Source organism: Euphorbia lathyris, chromosome 10, assembly GCF_963576675.1.
Source record: "Euphorbia lathyris chromosome 10, ddEupLath1.1, whole genome shotgun sequence".
NCBI classification, from domain to species: Eukaryota; Viridiplantae; Streptophyta; class Magnoliopsida; order Malpighiales; family Euphorbiaceae; genus Euphorbia; species Euphorbia lathyris.
Window position 1 is genome coordinate 58,234,828 of NC_088919.1, and position 22,009 is coordinate 58,256,836.

The window sequence follows — 22,009 nt, forward strand, 5'->3', positions numbered from 1 at the left end:
AACTTTACGTAAATTATGTCTAAGAATAGAAAATTTACGTAAAGTTTAAAGGTTTTACGTAAATTTGAATTTTCACTGAATTTACGTAAAACTTATTTTTTTGGGAAGTTACTGATTTTTTTCCTAAAATTACAACTTCATGTAAATCATGTCTAAAAATAGAAGATTTATGTAAAGTTCAAAAGTTTCATGTAAAACTAGATTTTTCGCCAAGTTAAAATAAAACTTTACGTAAATTAAGTCAAACTTTACGTAAATTATGTAAAAAATTTAAGATTTGCATAAAGATCAAAAGTTTTATGTAAAACTCAATTTTTCGCAATGTTAATGATTTAAAAAAGTACAATTTTAAATAAATTAAGTTAAAATTTACGTTAATTTTGTCTAAAAATAAAAAATTTATGTAAAGTTTAAAGATTTTACGTAAATTTGAATTTTCAAAAAATTACTAATTTTTTATTTAAAAGATAGAACTTTATGTAACTCAAATTCAATTTTATATAAAAAAATTGTCAAAACTGAGAAACAAGAAATTTTGGGAGATTAGAAGAAGAAAAAAAGGTTATAAAATGGTGATTAGAAAAAAATAATAATGAAAGAGAGTAAGGTCGAGTTTCAAAAAAAAAAAAGGAGAGTAAGGTGGAAAGAATTTCTAGAAAGAATAAAAAAGTAGGCCTAATACACAAATAACCCCTGAACTTGTTTAAATGTTGCAACTGCCCCCTCCAACTTTCAATTGTAACAACTTACCCCTCAAACTTGTCCAATTGTAACAACTTACCCCTTAAACTTGTCCAATTGTAAAACACAATCTCAAATTGCTGACATGGACTGCAATTGAAGAAACACGTGAAATACAAAATCTGCAATGCTCGTGGAGTATGATAATCAGATCTTTGGCGTGATACGAGTCCGGAGAAACTTTTTTTACGGTTGCTTCAAATACGGGGTAAAAAAATTCCCAATTTGGAGTTATGTTTTACAATTGGACAAGTTTAAGGGCTAAGTTGTTACAATTGAAAGTTGATGGGGGGCAGTTGCAACATTTAAACAAGTTTATTTGTGTATTAGGCCAAAAAAGTATAGCAGATGTTAATTACAAATCAATTTCTAACAGGGAGTTTAAGTACCCGGTTAAAATGAATTAATAACTCAATGATAAGATTTTAATATTTTTTAGATCAAACGGTGTAAAACACAAAGTAACTTTATTTTATTTTCTGACCAAGTAACAGTAGCCAGCACCATAACTTATAATTGGTTTTTCAAAATAGTGAAACTAAATAATATGTTGTTAGGTAAAAAAAGGAAGGACTAGATAGAAATACGACAATATGATATATTAGTCCATGAATAAAGTATCACCCAAAGATAGGCTTCTAGTTGCTTCTCTCTAAAATTTTTCATAATCTTCTGCTTTCCTTTCTTTTCTAAATATCTTATTCTCAGCAGTTTTCCACCATTATCATTGCCATTCAACGTTTTTGATCTTGCTTCTTATCAGGTTTACTTTTTGAGGAGGAAAAGGTAAGCTTGTCTTCCTTCTTCCTCCTCCCATTTAGGTTTAGATTTAGTTTTTAGGTTTAGATCTATTTTTTCTTCTTACTTTGAAATCCATACTCCTTATTGTACTTATTTTTTCGTTAGATCTACACTTGTGAGCTATATTTCTTTCATTTATTCTTTTTTCGGTCTCAGCAAGAGCGGAAAAGGTTCATCTTGTCCATAGATCTATAGTCTACGTGGTTGCAAAAAAAAAAAGAAAGGACTCAGATTCGAACGGCCGAAAGAGCCTAAATGATGAAGTATGGGTTACAACGTTTTTTCAATGGGAATCGACTTATGAGAAGGATATGATTTCTAATTTTATTGTATTTGTACTTTTTGTTGTATTGCTCTTTGTAGTCTTGTATTGCTCTTTGTTCTTTGTAGTCTTCCTTTTGCTCTTTGTAGTCTTCTTTCTTCCCTTTGTGGATCTTGTACTGGCTATAGCTTATATGGGTAGGAAGTCTTATTTGTTGTATCTGTACTTTTTAATCTAATGGAATGAATATGGGATTTTATCCAAAAAAAAAAAAAAAAAAAAAAATTAAATAATTAGTCCCATGCTGCAGATATATTAGTCCATAACATTTTATCTTTTTAAGTTTGTAGTTTCTTTTAGCATCCCTCTCTCTGAAACTGTAAACAAAATGGAGTGGAGCTTTTGTGATTTTCTTGCTTGCTTTGTTTTTCTTTGTTTAATAACTCTGATTCTGAACCGGAGACATTCAAGAACTGCTGCCAAGCACCGACCACCAGGACCACCGGCGTGGCCAATCATCGGCAACATCTTCAATCTCGGAAACCTCCCACACCGGAGTTTATACGAACTTAGGTTCAAGTACGGTCCATTGATTTGGTTGAGACTTGGGTTCACTAACACCCTTGTAATTCAATCCGCCAAAGCAGCTGAACATCTTTTCAAAAATCACGACGTTCCATTTTCCGACAGAAAAGTTCCCGACGCTTTAACTACTCGTAACTACAACAAAGGATCTCTTTCTCTCTGCCGGTACGGCTCCCATTGGCGGATGCTTCGCCGTTTAGTCACACTTGAACTCACCGCCAGCAAGAAAGTCATCGAATCTGTTAATATTCGCAGAAAATGCATCGACAAGATGATAAGATTCATCGAGGAAGATGCAGCAGAAGCTCGTTCTAGAGGAGAATCAGGAGAAATAGTGTTATCTAGGTATGTTTTTGTTATGACATTTAACTTGTTTGGGAATCTTGTTTTTTCGAGGGATCTTGTGGATTCTCATTCTGAAGAAGGTTCTGAGTTCTTTGATGCTATGGATAATTTCATAAAATGGAGTGGGAAGCCTAATCTGGCTGACTTCTTCCCGTTCTTGAAAGTGTTTGATCTACAGTGTATCCGGAAGAACATGGAAATGGCGTTGGAAAAAACTATGAATTTATTGGAGAAGTTTATGATTGAAAGGATAGAAGAAAGAAAATCAACAAAAGGAATAGAGACTACAAAGGACTTTTTGGATTCTCTTTTGGAGTTTGAAGATGAGGATAAGATGTCAACACACAATATGCTCATAACCATAACGGTAATTATTTTAATTTTTTTTAACATATTTGTGTAAAAATCCAAATTAATGGAATGGGAAAGTACTACTCCCTCCATTCCATTATATAGGTCATTCTAACAAATTAGTTTTTTCTCGGAATATAAGTCATTCTAGGATTCCAATGCTTATTGGCCAATAGTGATATGAGAGGGAATTATTTTTTGTATTGATACATGTGTTTTTTAATATTCCAATGCTTATTGCCCAATAGTGACATGAGAGAAAAGTTTTTTTAGTTAACCAATATATTCCTTAATTTCTGTGAAATACCCTAGAATGACTTATATAATGGAATGGATGGAGTAGTATATTCCACTTAGATGATGTCACGTTATCCCAATTTCTGATGTAACATCATCCGAGTGGAAGCACTAATATTGTCTGGTCCAATGAGAAATTAATTTCCCATGTATCTAAGGTGTATAAGTTTTGAAATTATGAAGGATATTTTTTTAATGTTTTATATCTATAATATATATTTCACAATACATATGAGTATACAATATGTGTTTAGATGAAACACTACATTGAATTTTATACAATTTAGCTTGCAGTATCAATTCCAAAACTAACAGGTGAGTTTTGGAATTGTGTAATCCACCGATGTAATTAGTGGATGCACCACCGCTTGTTTGAAAGTTGTTTTAGAAAAAAAATCCAATTCAACATTAAAAATATTATTAAAAAAAATACAAAACGGAAAAAGAGTTTATTGGATGTCCAATGCACCACATAATTGTGTACTGGATCAATAATTTAATGCCGATTCAATTAACCATTAAATTATAACTATAATTTATAACCTTCAACAATAAAATATATAACATGACAAAGTTATTGGACCGGGCACACGAATAATTATAATTTCTATTAAATGAAAACTAGTTTGGATGTTTACCATAAATCTGTCAATATCTCCATAGCTTAACTATTTGCAATTGAATACTAAATGGTCTAAACAAGATTTGTATGTTATGTATCTTCAGGAAATATTTATTGCTGGAACAGAAACTACAAGTGGAACTATTGATTGGATAATGACAGAGTTATTTCGCAATCCATAATCAATGAAAAGAGTTAAAAAAGAGCTTAATCGAGTCATTGGATCCAGAAGGAAAGTTGAAGAGAGTGACTTTGATGAATTGCCATATTTACAGGCAGTGATTAAAGAATCATTGAGATTACATCCAGTAGCTCCATTACTAGTTCCACGAAACACAACAGAAGAAACAAAATTCATGGGATATGTTATACCCAAAGAAACACAAGTCTTTGTAAATGCTTGGGCAATAGGAAGAGATCCAGAAACTTGGGAGGATCCATTGTGTTTCAAGCCTGAAAGATTTTTAGGTTCTAATATTGATTACAAAGGACAAAACTTTGAATTGATTCCATTTGGATCTGGAAGAAGGATATGTGTGGGAACGACATTAGCTCATCACATACTCCACCTCACAGTAGCATCTTTGCTTCATAGTTTTGATTGGAAGTTTCATCTAGAGGCAACAGATATGAAAGAGAAGTTAGGGCTTACTATTAAGAAGCTTATACCTTTGAAAGCTATACCAAAGATGAAGAAAATGGTGGGATAACGATTGTGATTAGAGGAAGGCTTCTACATTTTCATTTAATTTTCTTGTTTTGAGTTATTGCCTTATGTCTCCTTTAATAATGCACATTGAATTGTATGCTATCATATGTTGTTTTTAAAACTATTTTTTTCTTTGTTATGTTCTTAGAGAAATAAAGTTTCATATTGTCAAAAAGCTTATTGTAGTGTCTATTTTGTTCATCTGATCTTCTTACTATTTGTTGTTATTGTTGTAAGTTTGATTCAACTAATTTTATTTGTTATTTGCTATTCTTTTTTCGGTTACATGCTATTTGTTATTCTAATTAATGAGAAAACGAGAAGAGAAATTATGAATAAGTGAATTAATGCTTCATTGAATAAGAATAGAAAATAAAAAGTAAATACACAACTAACTTTCTGCACTTTATATAGGAAAGAGAAAAGACATTTCAAACTAACCTAACTATCAAACTAACATGACTATTTATAGTTAATTAAGTAATTAACAAACTAATTAACAAAGCAAATCTAATTTCACCTATGTAGAGTTACAAATTAAAATATATGAAACTAACTGGAAATCTTGTTCTCTATCCCCCACAAACTTGAGGATATGGAGTGTAAAATCCCAGTTTGGGAACCGTGTCTTGAAATAAAGTTTGGCCAAAGGTTTATTCAAGATATTTGCTAGCTTATTCTTTTTAGAAACTGATAACACATGGAATATGCCAATTTTGATATTGTTCGAGATAAAGTGACAGTCTAATTCTATATGCTTAGTCATCTTATGAAAAGTAGAATTATTAGAAATATAGATAGAAGACTATTTAACACTCAGTTAAGTAGTAATTATGTGTACGGTTAAAATTGAAATAGCTTGTATTATCTTCTACCATATCAAAGTGTTACCTTTTCCGTATTTAATTAAGAAAACTATATACACAATTATGTTACATTTGTTTATAGTTATGCAATTAAAATATGAAAAGGAATACAATTATATTCAAGAAAAATAATTATTTAATACACGTGATTATGTAATAACTATAGGAGTAACATATCGAAAACTTATATCACTTTTAAGAAACAAATAAAATAAAGAGCATATAATATCATCATAGTACCGATTCGTTAAGCGGGGAAGGTGAGACTACGCCACCTTCCTACACATAACATGAATTTGAACCTAAAACTCTACGTATACAACCCCTTATCGAGATTACCTTAAAAGATCCAATCATTCAAATAGATGTGTTCTCCAATCCATTGTTAATTCGATTGGTGGCGACTCGAGTTATACTAGAGAAGAGCCTCCCAAGAAAGGCGTTCTTTAAGCAAGGAAAACTGGCAGAGAGAGGGGGGCCCCTCGAGCACGCCTTGCCCCCCGCACAACACCAACGCATGACACATCATATAGGCATTGATCTAGCTCTTCATCCTAATCATCCCCAGTCTATATGGTGTTCAAACCATCCCCTTAAGGATATTTGTACGTACTTCTAATGTCCCACTCCTAGGTATTATCTTGGTTTCTTCTCAATCCTCTATAGAGCATCTCATAAGTTCTATTTAGGACATCCGTACAAAGATCTCCGTTGAAGAATTTCATCATCGGGTCTTACGCATATCGTTGGTGGCTCCTCTAATTATGTCTAGCTTGTAGGTTATCTTGAAGGCCTATGAGATTATAAATATAATCTGAATATAAACTACACGAGTAATGGAGTTATTTCTTGAAATATAGTCCATTGAGATTATTGCACTGGGACGATATTTTCAATCACATATGACTCCTATGTCGAAGTTGTTCGGGAGGAGAACCGAGAATCTGCGAACTTAGAGCAATACTACTGAGAGAGAGGAAGAGTGGAGGGGACACAATAAAGAGAGAAAGAAAGAGAGGCAACTTTTTACTTTTATATATTATGTTAGGTTAAGTGTGGATTAGCTATATATTTATAGTTAGGCGCGTTTGTTTTAGGTGTTTCATGAAATATAAAGGGAAATATAAGATTTCATTTCTTTTGTCAGTTGTTTTATTAATTTAATCATTCACCTTACCATTTTAAAATTTGAGTTTGCATCTAACTTTTCTAATCTCATTATCCAACCCCTAAAGTTTTTTATTCCAATTCTCACCCTTTACTACCTTGAACCTCTATACTCCATGTAGAATTTTACTCTAGTATCTATTTTACTTTTTACTTTTTTATTTTGCTCTATATATTTATTTGTTTTTACTTTTTTTTGGATCAATTTCATTTTTTATCCTTCTACTTGTATATTTTTAATTTTTTTCCTCAAATTTTTTTAACAAATTGTACATTTTTATTTTCATTTTGATCCTTATACTTATTTAGTTATACTTTTTTATGCCTAGACTAATTTTATTTTTTATCCTTGTACTTATTTATTTTTACTTTTTTTCCCTGAAAAATAATTTTGACCAATTTTTTCTTTATCATATTATTCCGTTTTAGTATTTATTTTTAATTATTTTAAAATGATTATTTTCTTTTTAAAATATAATGTTTATGTATTTTCTTTGATTTCAATGGTTCAAGTAATTGTTTTTAATTTTTATATTTACATCTGATTAATTTATTAATGCAAACACATGTATGCATAAAATTTATTGTTAACAACAATCTGCAACTCTGATTTATTACCTCATTTGAACAAAACGGCTACAAAGAGAATAAAAAATATATAAAAGAATTAAAGACCATTCCATTCTTTTCTTGTTTTTTTTTTCTTGATTTTATTCTGAAATCCATTGGCAAACCAAACACCCCTCAGTGGTTATAGCAAACCCTAATCACCTATCTAATTATAAATCCAGTTTATTCCAATTACAAACAAATATTTATTCAGCCAAAGTGGAATATATATATATATATATATATATATATATATATATATATAAACATAATGTATTTGTTGAGAGAGATTATTCTCTATCCTTCAAAGCTACTATAATAAATTAATAATAACATACATTCTAATAGAATTATGTCACTGTATATGATATATATGATAGGTAGGGTATATCTTGTCACCATTAATATAGCTGGACAAATTTCAATAATGGTGGATGAATTCTTATATATATATTTTTCTTTTTGTAAGGATGATTTAAATGTCAATATGGGCAATAAAAGGAAAAAGACAATATCTGATTTCTCACGTGCCTTTAACATCAGATGAAAAAGGAAGAAAGAGAAAAACCAATGCCTTCACAGCCATTAATTTGGAATATGAACACTTTATTAATTTCATTTCAATAATGATTACTTATAAAATAAACTAAATTTAAAAATATTATTAAAAACACTATTGGTTTCTTAAAATGATTAATTTTTTGAAATAAGTATTTTTCCTACATATTAATGTAAGGAGGTGTTTGTTTTATTTTCAAAATTTTTACTGAAAATATAGTGTTTGGTTCATTTTATAAAACAGTAATTACAGTTAAACCTCGATAAATGAATGTTCGATAAAGTAATAATCTCGTTTATATAATAAATTCTTTCGGTCCCGACTTGGGTCAATGGACTAAAGTAATAACCTCGCTAAATGCATTAAGTAATAAAAGTATTTAAATCCTTAAAGGCTCAATGAAAATATAAAGTAATAATTATTGAATTACATACAAAATATATATATAAAAACCTTTACCCTAAGTCTCTTTACCCTAAACATTTATTTGTATATATCAAACTTTTGCTGCACCCATGCTTGCATATCTTTTTGGCTAATCGTTGGATGCTTCTTCTTATGCTTACAAATTGCACTCCTCATTTTGTTAGTTAAAGTTGATTTTTTAGTCATTTCAAATGATGAGAATCCATTCGAGGAGAAAAGAATGTGTACTCTATCTTTTATAGCTAAATACTAAACCTTTTCATTTGCTATGTACATGAACTTAGTTTTAAATGCATTAAGTTTCACCAAAAAAAATTAAACGTCTCTAGATTCAAGTAATACTTTAATTGATGTCTTTTGATTTTTCTTACCACACACAATATATGCATTTTACAATGAAAAATTATCTATAAAATAATAAATATTGATTTATCGATAAATGAATAATTTATTCATTTATCGATAAATAAATAATCTCGCTTAATGAATATTTTTTTCCGGTCACAAGGATATGCATTTATCGAGGTTTTACTGTATTTGTTGTTTTGATGGAATCATTAGCTTTTTAGATTTTATCAACATTACTATTTGGTTTAAAGGTTAGCTAATAGTTGTTATTGCAGTTTACAATTACTTGTTTGCTGTTGCAGTGAACTGTTTGCAGTTGATGTTGGCATTTATTATTAACTGATTGATTATTAGTGTTACGTAAAATTGTGATTAACTATTGCTGTTAGTATATAAAATATCTAGGAGAAATAATTTATTAGTCACTATATTTTTACCTAATACACTGTTTGGTTCTCATATATTAATAATACACTGCTTAATCATTAATTTTTACTATAGCAATAGTTTAGTCTCTTAAAAATGGACTAAACTGTTTAATAATTCAAATATGTGAAGGGCAGAACTGTTAAATAGAACAAAAATTAAGAACTAAACAATGTCTTATTAAAATACGATGACTAAATAGTGTGTTAGATAAAAATATAGGGACTAATAAATTATTTATCCAAATGTCTAATATGAACATGTTTTAAGTTAATCAACAAACAAATTACAAAAATAAAAATTGTAATACATAAATTAATAAAAATAATATAAATAAAAGTTAAAAATAATTATTTATCGAACGAAGTAAAACATTATTGTTGCGGCAATAATATTATAGAAATAGAAATAAACATTGAAAGAGAAATGTGTTTTGTGGAAAAAAAAATCAATATCAAATAAATGCAAATAGTTGTTTACAAAAAGCTCATTTTTTTAACTCCAAAAAGTTGATGTTTCCATTAAAAAAAATGTTAAATACTGTTGTTTTATAAATCTAATCAAAAGTTATACTTTCTACTGTTTGATATGAAACTCAAAATGCTTATTAGTAAAGTTAAAACAAACACCTCTAAAATGGACTCCACCTTTGATTTTATTCCGATCCAACACAATAACCATGAATTATAGATATGATTGCAACGGTTCACTAAGAGGGTGTTTGTTTTAGCTTTTCGGAGGAGCGTTTAGCGTTTCACTCCAAACCGCATGAAAAATAGCGTTTGGTTAGGTTTATATAACCGCAACGTTTAGTATTTTTTCTAAAATCTGCAGCGTTTTGGAGCGTTTCACGAAAAGCTCCTATTTGGAGCTTTTCATAAACAACTGTTTGTAGTTATTTGTTATTGACAAAATTATCCTTTTTATTTCCACAAAATATGTTTATTCTTTAATATTATTTATATTTCTACAAAATCATTACAAGAACAATGTTTTGTTACGTTTAATAAATTTTTTATTTTTTATATAGATTATTTTTATTAATTTGTGTAACATATTTTTTATTTTATAATGGGTTAAGGTGCAAAAATACCCCTAACGTTTTGGGTCAGGAGCAATTTTACCCCTAACGTCTAAAATGGTGCAATTTTACCCCCAACGTTGATAGCCAGGAGCAATTTTACCCCTAACTTTGATAAATTGGGTTAATTTGAGAAATAATTCATCAAACTGTCTTCTCGGTCAAGAATCTTGTCATCTACATTTCACACGTGTGTCATTTTATCAGTAACAAATCACAAACATACGTTAGGATGTGAAATATATATATATATATATATATATATATATATATATATATATATATATATATATATACTGCCTTTTTGGACGAATTAGACAAAAAAATTCAAAAAATTCGCCGAATTTATAAATATTAATCTCAAATTCTATTATTAAATTATAAAAAACATGAAATCATTTTTTTAAAATGAATTGTTATGCAATTGGTGCAGAATAAGAAACAAAAATATCTGTATTTTATAATAGTGCCTGAAATTGACCCAATTTATCAACGTTATTGGTAAAATTGCTCTTGGCTTCGAATGTTAGGGGTAAAATTGCACCATTTTAGACGTTAGGGGCAAAATTGCTCCTGGTCCAAAACGTTAGAGGTATTTTTGCACCTTAACCCTTTTATAATAGGATAAGATGCAAAAATACCCCTAACATTTATAGCTAGGAGCAATTTTACCTTTAACGTCTAAAATGATGCAATTATACTCCTATTGTTGGCAGCCAAAATCAATTTTACCCCTGACATTGACAAGTTGGGTCAATTTGAGAAATAATTTATCAAACTGCCTTCTTGGTCATGAATATTGTCATCTACACTTCACATACCATTTTATCATCGTTAGTAACAGATCATAAACATATGATTAGACATAAAAAAAATTTAAGAAAATAAAAAAATATTGTCTTTTGTACGAGTTAGACAAAAGAATTCAAATATTTCACTGAATTTATAAATATTAATTTTTAATTTTATTATTAAATCACAAAAAAAAATGAAATCTCTTTTTTAAAACTACTGATATGTGCAATTGCTGTAGAATAAGAAATAAAATATCTATATTTTCTAATAATATTTGAAATCGACCCAACTTGTCAATGTTAGGGGTAAAATTGCTCTTAGCTGCCAGCGTTATGGCTAAAATTGCACCAGTTTAGACGTTAAGAGTAAAATTATTCCTAGTTGTAAACATTATAGGTATTTTTTCACATTTTTCCTTTTATAATTTCATCGTTGATTAATTTAAAACATGTTCATTTTAGACATTTTAAATCCGAACAGCAGCAGTTCAATATAATTTTACCAAACACTAGTAATTAAACAGCTAACAGCTTACTGCAACTGCAAACAGCAAACAACTTACTGCAACTGCAAACCGCTAACAGAAACCGCAACAGCTATTAGCTAACAGCTGAACCAAACAGGCCCTAAATCTTCAATTAATTTGGAAAATCTTACAATTCCTATAAAACAAGGACATGAGAAGTAACTATTGATAAGAGTTTTCATCAAGGTGTCTCTCTTTTAGTTGTCTTCTTAATTAATATAAAACTCTTAAAGTTTTTTTATTTAAAAAAAATTGAGAAAAAATAATTTTTTCCTTCCTTTTCTATCTCTTAAAGTCAGTTTTTGGTTACTTTTAATAATATTTCTATTGAATTTTATGCTAATTATTTTATTATTAAGGATTTGGCGATAAAGAAAAATACTCTTCACAAGATGGGTAAATATTGGTTCTATTGTCTTTCATATATCATCCTTCACTCTATTATCTAGTTATTAGAAAATAATTAGTTTTCTTTGTGAACATTTTCATTACCTAAAACCCATAAGTTTTCTTTAATTCTAACCTTGTATCCAGGGACGGATCTACAGTAGGAATAATGAGGATACTTGTTCCCACTGAGATCTAGAAATATATAAACCTTCATGTATTTCATTTTTTATTTTTAGAGTTTACCCAAACTCTATTGTTGCTAACAAAGAGATATTTGAACTTTCATATAGATGCGGCCCAAAATGGAAGAAGGTTAGATGTAGGTTTCAATTTTTCTTTTGATATTTGTAATACAAAACGAAATCGTCCCACTAGCGTCATTTTGGTAGCAGAAATCAAATTCAAAATCAAAATTTATGTGTAATCTCTATAAATAATATAAATAAGGGTAAAGTTCAAATAAAACCCCTGGGGTTTCACTAATTTTGGATTCTGTTTTGGAGTTTGAAGGTGATGGAAAAGGAGGAACAGCTCATAAGATGTCAACTCACAATATGCTCATAATCATAATGGTAATTAATTCATTTTGAGAAATAGTAACACTTTTTTTTTGTTGTTAAAATTCAAACTATTTTTCAATTTGTGTTTGGTTTTAAAATATTCTCAAAGCTCTACCATTTTTGGGTTGTCTAAAAGAAATTCTACACTGAGTACTGATTCTTCGGTTCAGATATCAACATTTGAGTTGATCTGCATTATGTGAGTTGACATGACCAGTACAAGTTCCAACCCGGTGTAAAAAAATTCTATACAAAATGCTTATTTAACATGTAGAGGAGTGCGTGCATATGTGGTTATATTGACGGATTGCACAATTTTGAAACGCATATATCTATCATATGAGTTGTGGAATTGGTGAAACCTTAAATGATTTTCCACCTAAACTTGTTTTAATATTTTATATTTATAATATATATTTCAATATATATATTATTTTAGAGCATGTCTAGTGGTGGTAACACTCAAATGGTGCCACCTAGAAACAAATTACATCCAAAAGTAACATTCCATTAGCTCTTGTTACTTTCTAATTTTTAGGAGTCAAAAGAAAAATTTAATAACAAAAAAGTGGGCCCACTTGGTTGTTACTAAATTTGATAACAAACTAATATTAGACACGAGCTCTCTAATGGTTGGTAACAACCTTTGAGCCTAAAGTAATAACCAAGTAACATCCACTAGGCAAGCTCTTAGGGTTGTTTTAGATGAAATAGATGAAGTTGAATTAAAGTTTGGCTTGTCGGTATAAAATAGAAAATAATTTGATTTTTTTTTTTACAAAATGTGTCTATTAATAATTAACTTAACTACCTACAATTGATTGTTGAATGGCTTAATATAGATTTTATGTACTTAATGAGGATCATTATAAGATTTTTTTATATATGTTATGTATCTTTAGGAAATATTTTTTGCTGGAACGGAAACTACGAGTGGAACTATTGATTGGATGATGGTAGAACTGTTCCGCAACCCACAATCAATGGAGAGAGTTAAAGAAGAGCTTAATCAAGTTATTGGACCCAAAAGAAAAGTTGAAGAGAGTGATATAGATGAATTGCCATATTTACGGGCAGTGATTAAAGAATCAATGCGACTACATCCCGTAGTTCCATTTTTAGTTCCACGGAATACAACAGAAGAAACATAATTCATGGGATATGTTATACCAAAAGATACACAAGTTTTTGTAAATGCTTGGGCAATAGGAAGAGACGCAGAAGTTTGGGAAGATCCATTGAGTTTTAATCCTGAGAGATTTTTAGGATCTACTATTGATTATAGGGGTCAAAACTTTGAGTTGATTCCATTTGGATCTGGAAGAAGGATATGTGTGGGAATGTCATTAGCTCATCGTATACTTCATCTTATAATTGGCTCATTGCTTCATAGTTTTGACTGGGAGTTTGATCAAGAGGCAATAGATATGAAAGAAAAGTTGGGGATCACTATTAAGAAGCTTGTACCTTTGAAAGCTATACCCAAGATTAAGAAAATGGTGGAATGATGATTGTTATTTGAGGAAGATTGTGCATTTTCATTTGTTATTAATTGTTGTCTTCTTTTCCTCTAATACTCACTTGTTTCTTTTAAGGTTAATGCACATTAGTTAAGAAAGCAAATAATTTTAAGTAAAATCCTTTGTTATCCTTGTATTAATTGCATCCAAACTAGTAATTTTATTTATTCCCAAAGCAAAAAGTTAACTAAAATAAGGATTGGTAAAAGTAAATTAATGTGCATAGATTGAAGCAAAATGCCATGTATTTTGGAACAAAAAAAACTCTCTAGAAAGACATCTATCTATTGTAGAATAAAGAGAGTATTACATTGAATTATTATGTGATTTGGTTTGTTGTTGTTTAAAACTTTTTTTTTCTTTTCCTTTTTCCCTCATGTTCTCTATATATTATATAGAGAAATAATGTTTTGTATTATTGGGAGTTTTGTTTGAATACTTTTTTTCCAAAAAAAAACAATATTTATTAAGAAAAGGCATAGAAATAGACTGTGCTGCATACAAAAATTGGTTATAAACCAATTAGTACAAAGTAAAAGGAATTCTAACATCCAACCTGGTTGGGATGTCCGTTGTACTAGGTCCGTATTTCAATAAAATAATGGTTTCTTCACATTAGTTTTCCAATTAAAACTAGTGGTAGGTCCGTACAATGCACGGAATGTTCGTTAATTTTATATATTAATACATGAAAAAATTATATTAGCATTCTAATTTAAGAGAAATAATATTTACATATTTCTCAATATATTTATTTAAAATAAATAATAAAATGTTATATTTTAGTTGTAATGCTTGAAAAAAATCAGGGTAAATTTCATCGATGGTGTACAACTTTTACCTCATTTCACACTTTGGTGTACAACCTTCATTTTGTCTCACTAATATGCAATGTTATCAAGCTCGGACCGGACCGGCCGGTTCGACCGATTGAACCGGGAATCGGCCAGACAACCGGTCCGAACCTCTCCGGTTTGTTGAATGCTCAACAAACCGGAGTGACCCGGGATTAAACCGGAACCCGGCGGTTCGACCGGGAACCGGTGTGACCCCGAGTCTATAATATTTTTTTTAATTTTTTTTTTCAAATTTTAAATAAGAGGGCGAGCATTTATTCTTCAATGAAAGGTGAAAGAATAACCTGCTTTGGGCTCACCAAGGCTGTGTGCTCTCTCAAGCCTTTCACTTTCTTTTATACTCACTTGTTGGCTTGCTCAGATTCATCTTATTCGATGTGGGATTCCACTATTTTTTCTCTTTGTGGCTTTCAAGAGTTTTTTTTTTCTCTGACTTAAGTCCATTTCACGCCATCAATTTCATCTCCACATAGTTTGAGTGCTTTGAATAATTCAACAATTAGGAGATTGTATTCAAATAATTTTAAATTAATATATATATATATATTTAATATATAAATTTGATTTATTTATTTATTATCATCTGGTTCGACCAATCCGAGCCATCCGATCCGACCAAATGACCCGTGACCCAGTTATCAATCCGGTTTGATGTCCGGTCCGGTTCTGATAACATTGCTAATATGTACGAACTTATAGGTGACCTCCCACTTTGGTGTATAGCCGGTTAAAATGACCGGTCAACGCCAGTTAACACGCCACCTCATGCTACCTATTTAAAAAAGTGGGACCCACTCCTAATACAATATCTAAAGTACTCTTTATCTCTATATAATTACTAAATTACCCTCGTCCCCATCCTTAGAACTCCTCCCTCTATCTTTCCCTGCATCTCTCTAAATCCTCTCTCTCCCACTTCACTCCCTAAAAAGCTTCCAATTGAATCTAAGGATTCCATCATTTTTCTATTCTAATAATTAGTTTTGTCTTTCTCACTTTGCATTGCATCAACCTCCACCTTTCATCAAAGGATAGCCGTCTTTAATAAATTATATTTAAAAACTGCAGATCCATCCTCCTTCAATTCATAACAGGTAACCTTCATGTTTGTGTTAACGGCGCCGACAGTAACCAGCAAACCTTCAGTGTCATCACTGCCACTCTTTCCTCTGCCCTAGTCCACTACTATCCACTTTCCGGAACTCTCTACTGTCGGAACACTGCCAACCGCCTTGAGGTATTATGCTTTGGAGATGAAGGCATGCCTCTCGTTAATGGAACTGTTAACTGTACCCTTGAATCCCTCAGGAGCTTCTTCTTCTCAGTGGCACGGTCTTCATTTCTGAAAACCATTCTTGAATTGATTTGGTGAATTTTGATGATTGATACACCATTGATAATGGGTTGTTGGAGATTTATCACTATTGTATTAATAATGGTTGATTTTCTCAATTTCCCTAACCATAATCCAATTCTTATTATTGTTCTCTTGTTTCTTTTCCTTTCCTCTTTTCCAACATACAATTTTTGAGTTCAATCCTTGAATTGGATTCACTTGCAGACAATAAGATATAAGAAGAAAAATACCCACACGAGAGAGCTTTCATTGCCATTGGAAGAGATGAGATAAGAAAGAAGATAGATACATCAACTAACAATAAAATACCCATGTGCTTTATTTGGAGCTTCCATTAGGATGCTTTGTAATTTAAAAATGAAAAACCTTTTGCAGCAAAGCCAATAGAGCTTAGTTAAAAATGAAAATAAATGAGAGAGAGAGGAGTTGGAGAGAAAGAGAAAAGATTTACAGAAAAGGGAAAGATGGAGAGCTGAAAGGGGAAAATAGAGAAATGGATAATCAATAGGGTTAATTTAGTAATTGTATAAGAAGTGGGTCCCATGTTTTTAATGGGAGAGATGAAAAATGGATGAGGTGGCGCGTTGACTGGAGTTGACCGGTCATTTTAACCGGCTATGCACCAAAGTGGAAGGTCACGTATAAGTTCGTACATATTAGTGAGTTAAAATGAAGTTTGTACACCAAAGCGTGAAATGAGATAAAAGTGTACACCATGGATGAAATTTACCCAAAAAAATCAGTATTTCTATTTATAAATTGTCATAAAAATATTTTATCAATTCTATTAATCTAATTTTTATAAACTATTAAAACCTTTTTCTTTCAATAACTTCCTTCAAATACAAATGATATACAGTAAAACCTCTATATAGGAATACACTTGGGACCAGACTATTTGTATAACAATTGGGAGGTTATTACTAAATAGAGTTTGGTATAATAAAATTTCGCAACACATAAAATTTTAAATTTTTTATCATAGGCATATGCCAGTCTTGATCACATGCATGGTTTATATATAATGTATAACAATAGACATTAATGGAACAAATTAAATATTTAGAATTCAATTTAGAATTTATGTTTTCAATATATAGATAATTGGAAGAGTGGGAAAAATGTAAACATCAATGAAAGTACTAAATATTTATAATTTCAAACTGTAGTTTGTGTTTCCAACTCATAGATAATTTCAATAGTTTTTTTAATATTTTATAATTTAGTTTGAATTCTTAATATATATGTATATATATATATATATATATATATACATATAAATATATAATTATTACTATATAGAGACATAGTTTCTAAAGGTGAGACTTGAAAAGTGTATAACAAATAACGTTTGGGAGGTTATTCCTATTTATAACTGGCCCAAGTTGGGACCGAGTTTTTTTATAACAAAATAGAGGTTATTCTTATATAGAGTATTCCTATATAGAGGTTTTACTCTATAACATATAACTAATATGTTTTGACTATAAATTTACATTAAACCGAAAACATCAAGTTCGCTAGTTCATTTTTTTATTGATAGCACAAGAGCACCTCCTGGTCTTATCTCTCACCCATTTTTATACTCTCTTCTAGATCATTTTTACCATCTACATTTTTTTTATAATTTCCTATATATCAACAACACAAAATTAATCCGTCTAGCAGCCCCACTACACACCTTGTTGAACTTGAGGCAGCTTTGCACGCAATTATAGTGGCACATTCTCATGGTTGGACATCTCTTTGGCTGGAGAGTGATTCAACCTATGTCGTCTCCCTGTTGAAATCGCGCACTAGTGACATCCCTTGGCAGCAGCAAAATAAATAGCGACAATATCTCTCAATTACAGCTTCAATGGACTTTGTGGTATCCCACGTCTTTCGGAAGGGAAACATGGTGGCAGATGTGCTGGAAAACATTGGCCGACTAAGTACCAACGCTCGTTGGTGGAACACATATCCGCACTCTTGTGACGAGGTAGTTAGGGATAATTCTTTAGGACGAGCTATGTTTCGATTTTGCTAATTCTTCCATATTCTTTGTATTCTTTCATTCTTTAATAATATTCGAGCTCAGGTTTTGTGGTAGCTGATGGGGTGTCAACCTAGTTAGGATGTCCCGGTGCCGCTTTCCCTCACTCCACTTTTAATTAAAAAAACAACCACTACAAGAAAATCGTTTTTTAGCAACAAGATTTGACAACGACAATAAAAAGTGTTGCCTAGCAAATAACATTAGTAACGAAAATACTTTGGTCGTTGCCAAAGGTTGATGCGGTAAAAGTTTCCACACTTTCCTTTAAAAGAATTCGCGAGGCAGGAAATTTGTAAAATAGGTAGCATGTTTTGCAACAAGACGTTCATTGTGATATATTATTTCATTTACAGCTACAAATAATAGTCGTTGCTGTAAATGCGACTATATACTGCAACGACACTATGTGGTTGCGGTAAATGGAAGAAGTTATAGTAACGACCTCATGTTGTTGTAGTAAAATTTTATTAGATTAATTAAAAACTAGATTTATACACAGAATTAATTGGTGTAGATATGTTGTCCTTCTTGATACTATCAACAATAAATTGAAATATAAATGTTTTCTTGTTTAACCTCAAACACATAAATATAAATCAATCAATTGAACAGCTCATTTAGATTCATAATGTCACGTTTCTTAAATAAATTATGGTAAATTATGAAAACACTATCGACATGAGTTAAAAATGTTTCATTTGGACATAAAGGCAGGCCCGTCCCTGAGCATGGGCAGGAGGGGCGCATGCCCACGGCCCAAGTATGAGAAGGGTCCCAATTATAGTAATGTATTAGTACCTATTAAATTATACTTCATTAAATTTTTAAAAAAAATTATAGTTGATTAAAAATGTTGACATTAGATTCTTTCCAAATTAGTTTTTCCAAATAAAAACCGTTGGCATCAGTTATTAAATAGTTTTTCTAAATTCCCTAATTTATCTCGGATTCTTTCCGAATTTCCTAATAAAAAATTTGGGCATCAATTCCCTAATTTATCTCAAAGTATTTCTATAATTATCTTTCCCACCTATCAATCCCAACAAAAATTTATAATTTATCTCTCCATTTTTTAATCACACTCCAATCCCAAAGAATATTAAATAGTAATATTATCCTACATCCTCAGTTCATCTTCTCAATTCATCAGCTATATAATCAATTTTGTTTTCTAATCACATTACTGTGACACTTTCAATTACTGATAGCCTTTTTTATTGTCTTTGAGAAACTCTATCAAATTCTGATTTACTCGGTCTTCAAAAGAAGTTTGGGAAAAACGTATCAAAATCTTCTAATTTCAAGAACTTAGGCGATAAATCTCGTTAAATGATGTGATTTTCAAATTTGGTTTTCATTTTTATGTTATCATGCTTTGTATCGTAAAGAGCATAAAATCTATTAGAACTATTTCATAATTTATTAAATTTAAGAAATTTACTTCTAGAAATGCTCATAGATATCATTTTGTATGAGAAATTGGGTACTTAAAGCAATATAAAATATTTTTATTAGATATTTTGTTAAATGTAACAAGAAAAAATGTCATTTTTAAGTAATCTTCTTTTATACAATTTACTTTTCTACTTATTTTTTTTATTTCCAATTATTTATTAGGATCCATTTGGTAATTCGTCCCCGGACCTCTAAAATCTCAGGATCGGCCCTGCATAAAGGTTGGACTTTATATATCTTCTAGCTTCCTAGAGAGCCATTTAACTATAGAGTGCAAATAGTTTTATTAACAAGTTTAATTTTTTTTTTTAAAATTACACATAATAATCTTTCTAAAAAAAGTACATTGGTGAGAAGTTTGTTAGCTAAGATTCTCTTATAGAAAAAACTGATTCCAGCAGGATTGATCTACTGCGATAGTACTGTAACTATTGCTAAGATTCAGAACCGATATTATAACGATAAGAAACGACAGATACGTCGTAAGCACAACACTGTTAGAGAGCTACTCTCTAAAGGAGTTCTTAGAGTGGATCACATACGCTCAGAAGAGAATTTAGCTGATCCTTTGACGAAAAGATTGGCTAGAGAGAAAGTCCAAAATACTGCAAAGAAGAGTATGAGACTATGCCCCTATAGTGATGAGTTACACATAATGGTAACCCAACCTGTAGATTTGAGATTCCAAGAAATAGGTTCAATGGGTAACAACAAGTTATGATGTAATATGAGTTAGATCATGTATTAGTAAGTATGAATTCTGTGAGCGATGTTAGGTTGAGATAATAGAAACTCTTAATGAAGTCTATACTTCACTTGGAGTGAAGTACATAGCTACACACAAGTGTCGCTTTCTATAAGTTTAGGGCAAAACTCTTGAGCATTTATTATACAGGGATAGACGTGTATGGCCATAAACTCAGAGACTACTAGAACTACACTCTGAACAGGTTATGTGGTGATAAAATATCAGAGATAGAGTTCAAGGCTATGATTCACTGTAGTAAAATCTGAATTATGCTCACTATGCAAAGGTTGAAATTGAAAGATACATCTGTTTATGTTTGACCTTATGTAACTGTTCAGTATATGTTTTTAAAAGCTATACTAAGCGATTGTTGGGCTTTAAGTCTAATTTGATTTTTTTTAAAAGCCCAATGTTTTGTCTTCAAAGAGAGTTAGAAGAGTAAGTGTTTCCCACATTGCTTAGAAAAGTACTTTATAGTGTTATTCATAAAGGAGGTCCTCACACCATTGATTGTGCCTTAAGGGGTACTCCACTTTTGTGAAAAGTGAGGACCTACTTGATGACCACCACGTGCCCACCGTCCGAGTCAGGTCAGATTGGGTTGGGTTGGATTGGGTGTGGTGTAAACTCCTTATTTTTTATTGGAAAAAATAATAATATTTTTTATTATTATTCTAATAAATTCGGAATAAATATATGTAAATATTTTTTTAATTAATTAAATATTTTTTTTCTCTAATGTTTTTTTTCATCTGGTCTTTCTGAACCAGATATACAAAGTATAAACGGAACCATTGACTTTATTAATTTCACTTTATTGTTAGAATCGAAATTGAGAAACACAAAAAATCACCGAACAGAATAATAGGCAGAATCGCCACTAAATCGCTTAACGTTCGTGGAACTGCCACAAAAGTACAAACAGATTAAATTACAATCACCCCCAGATAAAACAGTCCACTCCTAATACGAATTCGTATTGTACGAACATATAATAAAATGGGTTGGATATGGTTTGAGACTCCAAAGAGGTCTCATCATCTTCAGTACAATCGAGCTAAATTTTCTCAAATATAACATACAATGTAAATAATAAAAAATGAAAACAGTGTCAAAAACACTGTATAAGATATATATGATCAACCAGCAGGACACATTTTTTAATGCGATATGTAGGGTATGTCTTGTCGCCATTAATATAGCAGGAAAAATTTCAATTAGTGGATGATTTTTTTTATCTTTTTACTTCTTTTTCTAAGGATGACTTAAACGTCAATATCGACAATATAAGGAAAAAAAAACATGTTTTACACAATTAGGAAAAGAAAAAGAAAAAACTAACTACAAAGAACTATTATTGACTTCATTTGATGTCATATACAGAACTATTATTGCATTTTGCCTAAGAGCATGTCTAATAGTGGCACCACCAGTGGTGCCACCTAGATATAAATTGAGTCCAGAAGTAACAAGCCAGTAGAGGCAATGTAATTTTAGTATTTTTGTGGGCCAAAATAAATTTAAAAATAAATAAAGAATGATTAAATTAGTATTTAATTATTAAAAGC

General features: G+C 30.5%; 1 pseudogene; it reads left to right on the plus strand.

The window, feature by feature from the left end:
* Positions 1 to 2,079: 2,079 nt before the first annotated feature.
* On the plus strand, positions 2,080 to 14,118 carry LOC136209966 (iridoid oxidase-like; annotated as a pseudogene).
* Positions 14,119 to 22,009: the final 7,891 nt, after the last annotated feature.